Source organism: Lactuca sativa, chromosome 8 (assembly GCF_002870075.4).
Source record: "Lactuca sativa cultivar Salinas chromosome 8, Lsat_Salinas_v11, whole genome shotgun sequence".
In the NCBI taxonomy this organism is placed as follows: domain Eukaryota; kingdom Viridiplantae; phylum Streptophyta; class Magnoliopsida; order Asterales; family Asteraceae; genus Lactuca; species Lactuca sativa.
This window is the reverse complement of record NC_056630.2, coordinates 135,386,942-135,397,282: the sequence shown is the minus strand read 5'-3', so window position 1 is coordinate 135,397,282 and position 10,341 is coordinate 135,386,942. Positions and strand designations below refer to the sequence as shown.

The 10,341-nt window shown below is 38.4% G+C and overlaps 1 long non-coding RNA gene across 1 annotated transcript; it reads left to right on the top strand.

The window, feature by feature from the left end:
- Positions 1 to 4,508: 4,508 nt before the first annotated feature.
- Positions 4,509 to 7,445, top strand: LOC122195552 (uncharacterized). Its single transcript, XR_006185882.2, has 3 exons — positions 4,509 to 4,953; positions 5,134 to 5,184; positions 7,207 to 7,445. It is a non-coding gene; the product is annotated as an uncharacterized LOC122195552 (long non-coding RNA).
- Positions 7,446 to 10,341: the final 2,896 nt, after the last annotated feature.

Genomic DNA, 10,341 nt, shown 5'->3' with positions numbered 1-10,341 from the left:
TTTCAAATCGTCTCCATAATCATCCATATTATGGCTTGATATCACTTTTACTCGAACCTTAGGGTCATGTCTAATGGTTCGAGCAATTTCAAATCATCGCCACAATCATCCATATTATGGCTCAATTTCACTTTTACTCGAGCCTTATGGTCATTCCTAATGGTTCGAGCAATTTCAAATCATCGCTATAGTCATCTGTATTATGGCTCGATGTCCTTTTACTCAAACCTTAGGGTCATGCCTAATAGTTCGAGCAATTTCAAATCATCACCATAAACATCTATGTTATGGCTCGATGTTACTTTTACTCGAACCATAGGATCATGCCTAACGGCCCAATGTTATTTTTTCTCGAACTTTAGTCTCACATCTAGTAGTTCAACTAATTCCCAAACATTGCCATAAAATGCCTCACCATTCGATTCTCGGGTTAAAGCCCAGTGGATCAAGTTATATGCTAAACATAACATTTACGTTTGTAGGTAAAGCATTTAAAGATCTGACAAACACTTCGATTCAATAGAAAGGTTGGATATCATCCCTAAGCAATAAAATCGACAGCGAAACTACAAGCAACTTCCATGACCATACGAGCAGGAAGAAAAGTACTCGAACATATAATAAAACAAAAGTCCATCGTCATATAACAAGGTGCAATTACAAAATAACAAAACAAGAAAACTCGCCTAGTGGCAGGGGCAAAATCAAAAGTAACGATTACATCTTTAAACCAATACTAAAATTAGCATGACCCAACTTCATCCTCCGTGGAACAATCCACAACCTTCAGCAATTTCTTCAAACTACCCACGTCCATTCCTTCATCCTTTAGAGTAGATAAAAGGGAATACTTGTAGGTTGTCAGCTCAGCAAAATGATCAATAATTTGATGTTGTGCATCTGGGTATGAATACAAGACACTCTTATCCTTAAATTCTCCAGGATATTTTTCATTCATGTCAACACCAGCTTGATGAAGGCCAAGGTGGATGGCGAACATCTGCAGGGTAGCATTCACAGGGCCGAAGTCACTTGAATCTAATAAAGCACGAACAAAAAGAGGAATAACTTCTTTCACAACCCACCACAATTCCTCAGCTCCCTGGTCCACTTTGGCCTGGCAAGTGGCCACTTTCTGTTCCGTCAGGATCTGTGCATCATTCAACATAGAAATTTGAGCATCCCACTCAAAAATCAGGAGTTTCGACGCAATAAACTCCTCATCCAACAACTTAATGTTGACATCCTTACTCAAATAGGCAATCTACAATTGCGAAACATTCTCTGTGTATTGCGAAACTGGGGAAGTGAAGCAGCGAGGGTAATCAGTGTTGGCATATCGGCTTCTTTTCCTGTTATAACAATAGCTGCATAAAAAACGAAACAACCAAATCATAACAGAGATACAACAAAATATAAAAAGAAGGAAGCAAACATCAATTAAGAAAGAAAAGGAACATACGGTCCGACGAAGAAGGAGGATTAGAGATAATTGCCTCCATGTCCACGGTTTCATCCCATAGGCTCCTCATTCTCAGTCATGGTATCAAAGAGGATAGGGATAGGTGTAATAACCGAAAAATCAGTGGTTGACGCTACAAAGCAGCCAAACCCAGACACAAAGAGTTTCCGCTGGAACACACCAGCAACAGACAGGCTCTTAGGATTCTCCTTCTCTAAAGGGGGGTTCCTAAGGGTGTTTTCAGGTGAATTCTTAACAACATCCTTCGATCTTGATTTGGCCAAATGGGACGCTTCAGCCTCGATTTCAATACATTTCATCTTGCTATCTGGTTCAATCGGACAATCATGGAAGACAGTGGTTGTATGGCCTTCCAAGTTACGATCAGATCCTATAACATCGAGAACAGGAGGATCAACAAGATCATTCAAACTTCGGCTTCTTGTTTCACGATCAGAATGTTTCTGTTTGAGAGGATATATTTGAATAAGCTGGTCATCTTGAGCACTTTCGGAACACCTCTTTAGGATGAACCATATCGAGGAAGCTCTTGTAGACACTATGGGAGGTCTACCACGATCAGAATCCAATCTCACAACATTGGATCAAAGGTTAGGAGGAATAGATTTAGAGCTATCCGACTGAGAAACCTCTAGAACGGAATCCATGCTAGATTCTGAACGAGTCGGGGAGTCCAAGATCATCACCTCCTCTATAACTAGGGCAGGGTTCACATTATGCTTTCGATGAAGACGATTGAGAAGGGTTATAGTTTTTCCCTCAAATTTCCATAATTTTCTTACCCAAATGATTCCACTGGGGGCTCATACCCACCATACCCAACACTGCTTCATCAGGATCTGCCCATCGAACAAGTTGCTTGCCGACCACTTCATTATTAACATTTTGTCAGGCAGAGAGTTCATGGGTGGGGTCAGCAACCCTGTCAGCAGTTGCACCATACGCCATAGGACCAGAAAAGGCAGAGGAATGAACGTAAAAGAACTCTTACTTCCAATATTTGACAGAAGTAGGAAGACCATCACATAGGTCTACCGTACCATGGTAAAGGTAGAAGGAGACCCAGTCTCAATTGGACATAGGAAGGCAGAAGTAGCAAAATAGGGTAATAGACAACGACACATCCATGGAAACACGCAACACGGTAAAGCAAAGAACCTTGCAAAAGCCATTGGGGTTATTTGGTCGATGTGCAGACCAGAGTAATCCAGAACAGTTTCACAGTAAATCAAAATCAGGCAAGCGCAACCCAGACTTGAAGAATACTCGATAAACCCCCATGAAGGCTTCAGCACCATCAATAATGGCATCGTTGGCCTCCAGCAAACGAGGGTGGAACTTGGGATCGATATGGTACTTCCGAACAAGCATACCCATATTTCAAACGGTTAGTTTGGATTTCACCATTCCTATATGAGAAGTTCTAGTGCTTGCCATGTTTAGAAGAGAGGGAGAAATCGAAATGAAAAGTCGACAGAAGAAGAAAACTGACTATAGCTAAAAGAGAAAATGGTGAAACGAATTGTTTAAAACAGAATATTTATAGTGAGTCTAAAGCATATGAAGATTAATAGCCAGACAAAGTGGTTGGTGGATACTGTACCCCTATTCAAGTAATGGCAAATGAAGAGACGGTTACAGGGATCATCATTAGGACTGACATAACCGTCAGCACGTTACATCAAAGTTAATTCAGGAATTTTACACCCCTATCCGACCATAACGACTATAATATCGCTCTTACCAAAGTTTGCATCCTTACTCCATCGAATACATAGAGATACAAAATGGGGGGACTTAATGGGGGTATAATCTGGAAATACTTCTATCCTTTCTTGGACATCACGAACTGGCATGTTCGAAGATGCACGAGTCGTTAAACATTGAACTGGTATAATAAATTTTTAGGAAAGGAAAGAATAGAGGGAAGGTACAAAATGATGTCTAAACACTAATGGAAGTATCTCGAAACTATGAGGATACAGCCTATATGAGGATACGTGATGAAGAGAAAATGGTACAACCATATGACAACTGTATAAAGGTATGTATATTACCAATGGTCGTACCTTCGGGCGTTGCACCATAAATTCAATAAGATGGCACGTCAGGGTCGATGTAGGAAGAGCTTGCCACTTCCTATATCTCTATAAATAGATGTCTCGACACCACTAGAAAGTAAGTACGCTAAATCCACTTCTAGCTCTCGTGTATAATCCATCGAATATACAACCTTTTGCTAACTAAACCGTCAGAGAATCGTTTGTGATCCCCTACCAGGCGGTTGCTTACGGTTTGTTTGTAATCTTTAGGTCAATCTTATTCCCAGTGGAGATCGGATCCTAAAATGAAAGATGGAAGACGGATCTAATGGTATCTGAAATAGATTATACCAAAATAATACAAATGTTTCGTGTTTCCTCTTTCCTAATACTAATTTTTAGCTCCCATCAAAGTAATGGTTTTTATTATTTTTGGTAAAAAATGCACATCAAATAGGGATAACATCCCGTAAAAAATTCTGCTTATGTAATACATAACATTCATGTGACATTATAGACCTTGGATTGACCTGGCCTACGCATCATCTACCATATATGTTAGGTTACTATAGTAACTTTCTTGGTTGTTTATCACAAACCACTTCAAGGTGACTTATATTTTCTTCTATCTATATGATGACGTATGTTAATCATTATATTGGATCACATCAACCTTCTTTGTTTGACACTTTTGTTCCTATATCAAGAATGAAAACTATGAAAACTGTTACTACACTTAAGAATGTTTATGTGTGTTTATTGATACTTAATCATCAAAGAAGGTCTAGAAACATCTCCCTCGTTAATGATGGACAAATACCTTTGATTATATATACCCCACTACATTCGTCCATTTGTAGATGATTGTATCAAATATTACTGCCATTTTCTTTATATATATTAATCTCATGTCCCCTTAAGAACAGTTCCCTCCTCCTATTGGTTCAACTTTTTTTTTTTTTTTTTTTTTTTTTTAAGTTATGGGGAAGACCTCATTTACACCGCCTTAGCTACAGTACCTCACCGGTGGTACTGTTCATCAGGTTTAATTCTCAACCTGGTTCACTGCCTCGATTTCATTCCAGCATTTTCCTTCACTCTTTAACAGACGATCCAACCCCTCTTACCCACCATCTTCTCCACCGACTGTCACCACTACCATCGGCCTTTGTTCTATCATACACCTTTTCCACTGCCCGGTCCTCTGCTCTGCTATTCCAGCCGTGGATCATCACCCACCTGTCTTGCACGTCCAGCACCGTCGACCACTCCTACTATCTGCCATCGTTACATCGACCAAAATCGACACTACTCATCACTGCACTCATGCTACAAAGATATAGCTGGTACGCCTTCTTCCGCCTTCAATCTCTGAAGCTACTCCATGCACCATCTTCTTCCTCCTACATCTGGTAAATATTTAAAAAGGTAATGCTTTTCCTAATTCTCTCCCCTTCATCCCCTGTTACTAAAATCTGATATCTAGGAAAAAAACCGTCAAAGCTCAAGAAGAAAGAAAATGGTGGTTAAGGGTGAAAAAATCAATGGTTTCTAAGTATCTCATTAATGGTGTGTGTGTGTGTGTGTGTGTGTTTTTTGTGTTTATAGGTATCGAAGCAGCCAACAACAACCAATCAGATTTTGAAGCTCTGACCTCAGGTACGATTTTACACCTAGATTCATGTGGTGTTTGGGTTGTAACTGGTCGAAAACATCACCGTTTTTCCTTGCTTTCATTCCTAATCTTCTGTGACTTCGAACATCTAATGTTAGGTATCATTTCCAAATTTGAACACTATTAGACCAAGGTAAGTTCAAAAATATTTATTTTTATAACCATGATATTTGATATTTTTAGATTAAGATTAAGATTGCATTTGATGTTGATTCTTATATTCATCAAGTTTTTACTACCATGTGCTCGATGAAACGTTTCAGAGAATTAGTTGTTGATTAAACTTGGTTGGGTTATGATGGATTGAAAAATTAGTATGTTTGAATTCACGTTGGGTGCAAGAGATGGTATTGTTACATATTATTCACAATCAAACTCATGTTGTAAATTAACAGTTTGTTACATATGGAGGGCATAGATTCCACATTTGCTAACTAATTCTCTTCAATTATTGATGTGGCTATTGATGAGAATTTTGTTTTGTCTCAAACAGATTTAATTAGCTTATTATATTTCAAATAACATGAAAACTAAAGTAAATTTCTTAACATAGATTCAAATTCGAATTTTTTTTTTCTGTTTAAGTTTAAAAACAATCCTAAAATGTCATGTATCCTACAACATTGTTACCAGAGGTACTGTTCATCGGGTTTAATCCTCAACCTGGGTCATCGACACTCTGACACCCTGTTCTCAAGTTTTTTTAAAGAATGAAAGAAGAGGAAAGGGAAGGGAATGGAAGGAAAGACGTGTTCTCGAGTTTTATTTAAGTAGAGAAAGGGAAGGAAAGGAAAGGAGGGGTGTTCTTGAGTTTCATTTAAGAAGGGAAAAGGAACGAAATGGAGGGATTGAGAGGAGAAGAAATGACTTATTTTCTATGATTTCTTTCTTTTCAATTTTGAGATTATTGGGAGAGAAAGGAAGAGAAAGGAAATAGAAGGAAAGGAAAGGAAAGGTTACTCCTTTCTCTTCCTTTCCTTCCTTTCCTTCCCTTTCCTTCCTAAAAAACTCTTGAACGAGACATAATACAAAACAAAAATGAAAAATAGAAGCCAATTTTATCTAGTAACTCAATGGTGTACCTGTTAAACTTATAAAATTGAACAGTTATATAGATAGTTTCTATAAGACCACTTCATAAACCATGTGAAGAAGTTATAACTATAGAAATGAGCTATTATGAGTTGAATTTTCTATCATTTTTCTTCATAATTTAAGTATTTTTCCTAGGTGAAATTCTATAAAAAGCAAAAAACATTTATTGATTAGCTTATTATATCACTATACTTTTCATTCTTATTAAAAAATATATGTCGTTGGATTGGATGGACTAGGCAATTTAAGTTAAATTGGAAGCCTTTGTCCATGTTGATGGTTTGGAGTTTGAGGTACTAACCTCCACTCAGATTTTTCATTTGAGGTAAAAAAAAAATTGTACTTCAATCCTGTTGTGTTTTTTATGGCAGATTACAGACATACTTAACGACATAGATATTCAATTCATTGGATGTGTTGATGTGTTTTCTTTTTTCTTTAATTTTTTGTTGGATACATTTATATAAAGGGGATGGTTTTTTACAGAATTCCTATTTCTTGATGAAAGAGATGTAAATTTGTTAATCGTTGGTTATGTTAGTACTACTGGTATGGTTATCCTTTTCTTTACTTGTATTCAAGTTGTGTGATTTTCTTTGTTTTCCATGCATCCCTCTCCCAATAACAATATTGGTCAGCCCTAATTCCTACTAGCAACAAGAGAAAATGACAAACACACGTTTTTAGAGTTGCCATATCTCAAGCTTTCTCCCTACTATTATCATTCTTCTTGTTCTGTTAATTGGGTTGGTAGAGTCTTCGATGTTAGAAATTTAATAGAACAAAAACTTTTACTGATTGTTGTAGGATAAGGCTCACATATTTAACTAAATTATGAATCAATTTACCAAGTTTTATAACAGAGTATTGTTTATTGTTGTAGACATGATGATTTATTTTTTGTGTTTTAGGTATTTGCAATGAAGTGTATACAAACTGTAGCAGTAGCTCCGCGCGAAGAACAACAGTTTTTGGAGGTGATTTGGAATGTATCACATGTAAGACATTCGAACATCAAAGACTGAAGGGTATATACGAGAAATAGTATTGTACTTTCGTTTAATTTTGTATTGTAGCATTTTACTTTCACTTTTTCTTATTATAGCATCCTACTTTCATTACGTCCAATGTAACACCTTTGAGAATCAAAGTTGATATGATTTACTGTGGTTACCAATTAATGCAATGAACTATACATGCACACAAAAACAACTTCCAAACCCCGTAACGCGGGGAACACTTCGAGTTTAGAATAAGATAAGTTTATTTCTAAGTGAATTAGTATTCTTATTGAAATAGTTGGAATCTTATTTTCTAAAGATGTATATGATATTGTGTAACACTCATAAAAATTACAAGAAAGTTAAACTTTTTAAAACCAACCAATTTCACAAATTGTTTATAATCATAGTTTTCAAAGCATGTTCAACGTCAGAGTCTCCCAAAATCATTAGTCAAAAACATGAGGATGCGTACGGTCATGCCTTCGCCTTCCTGTGATCATTTGAAGTACCTGAAACATAACCCAAAACAGTAAGCCAACGCTAAATGGGGTCCCCGAAAGTACCGACACATAACATAAGCATGACAGAAATAACATGCATACAGAGCCTTCAGCCTGGCTGGAATTCCCCACCAACCTACAGTCTATCTGGTACACTCATAGAACCTTCAGCATGTCTGGTACGTCTCATCGGGCCTTAAGCCTATCTTGAACGTTCTTCGGGCCTTCTGGTATGCCCCTCAGGCCTGCAGTCTATCCGAGACGCCTTGGATCTTTGGCCTTTAGTCTATAGTGGTCCGCCTCAATCCAATCACACATAAACTATGTCTACATATACATAACATATAAGCATACAAAAAACCAGTCAATAGACAATCAGACAAATCTTACAGATCACTAATCATAGCATCATCCTATATATCAGGATACATATCTAATAGATCACTACATCATACCAACATACGATAAACTAGTATAACACTCCAATGGACCGGACTTAGTGCCTTCGACCCGAAAGTACAGTGAGGAAAACTCAGCTAAAAAACTGAACAAAAGCTGATGAGGTCTCGACGTCTAATCTCAGCTCTCTAACCGACACCTATTCCCACCAAATGACCAATTTTCATCAAAATCCCAAAATACCCTCAATGTCAAACTTGATCAAAGTTAAAGTCAACCAGTCAAACCAACTAGGTCAACTGATTCAACCCAGCCAAATCAACCTAACCGAGTCAACTCAGGGTGCGGACGCAGGACGTACTTCAGAGGTACGCTATGCGTACACGAAGCCTCGCAGGTTGACCACCATTGGAGTGGTTAACCTCGTACGCATGGCATACTCCAAGTACACGGGAGGTACCCTCGCAAATCCAAAAATTCCATTAAGAGCTTAATGGCTTAAGCTCTTACGTCCAAACTTCAGATCCATGGCTAAAATACTCTTAGGTGTCATAAAGTCTCAACAAATTTATGACTTAGCATGACCAATAAGTGCTTAACTCAAGGTCTCATTCCATTAAGACCTAAATGACGCATGAAGTGAGACTAACCATTTGGAACCCATTTTTATGACTTAAGACCCCTCTTAGGGTCTGAAAGGACAACTTAATGGTCAAGAACATATCATGCTCAAGATCTAACACTTTTGGGACCAAAAACTCCATAAAGACATCTAAATCTAGATCTATATGCTAGAGGGATAAAGTTGCAAGCTTTATACCTTAGGAAGGTTGCAAATGATTTAGAAATCCTAGATCCAAGTGTTTCTCTCCTTCAAGATGAGCTTGGCTTCCTTCATTCTTCTTTTTCTAAGGAACCAAAATACACACTCTAAGCTTGAAAATGCTCTTCAAGGTAAAAATAGGATTGCAAGGATATATGAAAGGGAAGGAAGTAGATAAGGTGGATAAAATGAGGCCATAAGAGTGCTTAAATGCAAGTCATACCCTAATTAGGGTTTCCATATTTGCCAAGTATGCCCAACATACACCGATATACGCCCCGCATACTAGGGTACACCCTAGTACGCTCAGCGTACACCACATACACATTGCGTACTCCTAGTATTTTTTTATTATAGGGTTGAAATTAGAAGTACCTTATCATTGGGATGTTACAATTATCCTCCACTTAGTGTAGACATCGTCCTCGAAGTCTGCTGCGGCAAATAACTCTGGATAATGCTCCCTCATCTTAACCTCCGGCTCCCAGGTCTACTCAGAGCCTCTCCGATGCTGCCACTATACGTTTACCAAAGGTATCTCCTTGTTGCGCATGACCTTCATCTTCCTTTCTAGAAGAGCCACTGGTCTCTCAACATAGTTCAAATGCTCATTGACCTGAATATCGTCCAAAGAAACCATTGCCTTATCATCTAATACACACTTTCACAACTATAAAACATGGAAATGTCGTGAATCTGACTAAGATCCTCAGGTAAATCCAACCTGTAAGAAACCTTGCCATCCCTGGCAATCACTCGAAAAGGTCCAATATACCATGGACCCAACATCCCCCTCTTCCTGAAGCATATCACACATTTCCAAGGCGAAACCTTCAGTAATACCATATCATCGACCTGAAACTCCAACTCGGATCGGCATTGGTCATCATAGCTTTTCTTCAAACTTTGAGTTATCTACAGTCTTTGGCTGATGTGTAGAATAAGCTTCGTGGTATGAAGGACTACTTCGGTCCTTCCCATGACCTTGTGACCAACCTCACCCTAACAAACCGGGGTACAACACCTCCGACCATACAAGAGCTCAAAATACGGAGCACCAATGATCAAGTGATTACATTGTTGTAGGAGAACTCCGCAACAGGTAGGTAGGAATCCCAACTCCCACCAAAATCGATAACACAGTCTTGCAACATATCCTTGAGGGTCTGTATCATCCGCTCACTCTGGCTGTCAGTCTGCGGATGATATGGAGTTCTGAAATGCAACCTCGTGCCCAGTTCCTCGTGGAACTTTTGTCAGAAATAGGAGGCGAACCAAACATCACTGTTGAAACAATGGAGACCGGAACCCTATGCATCG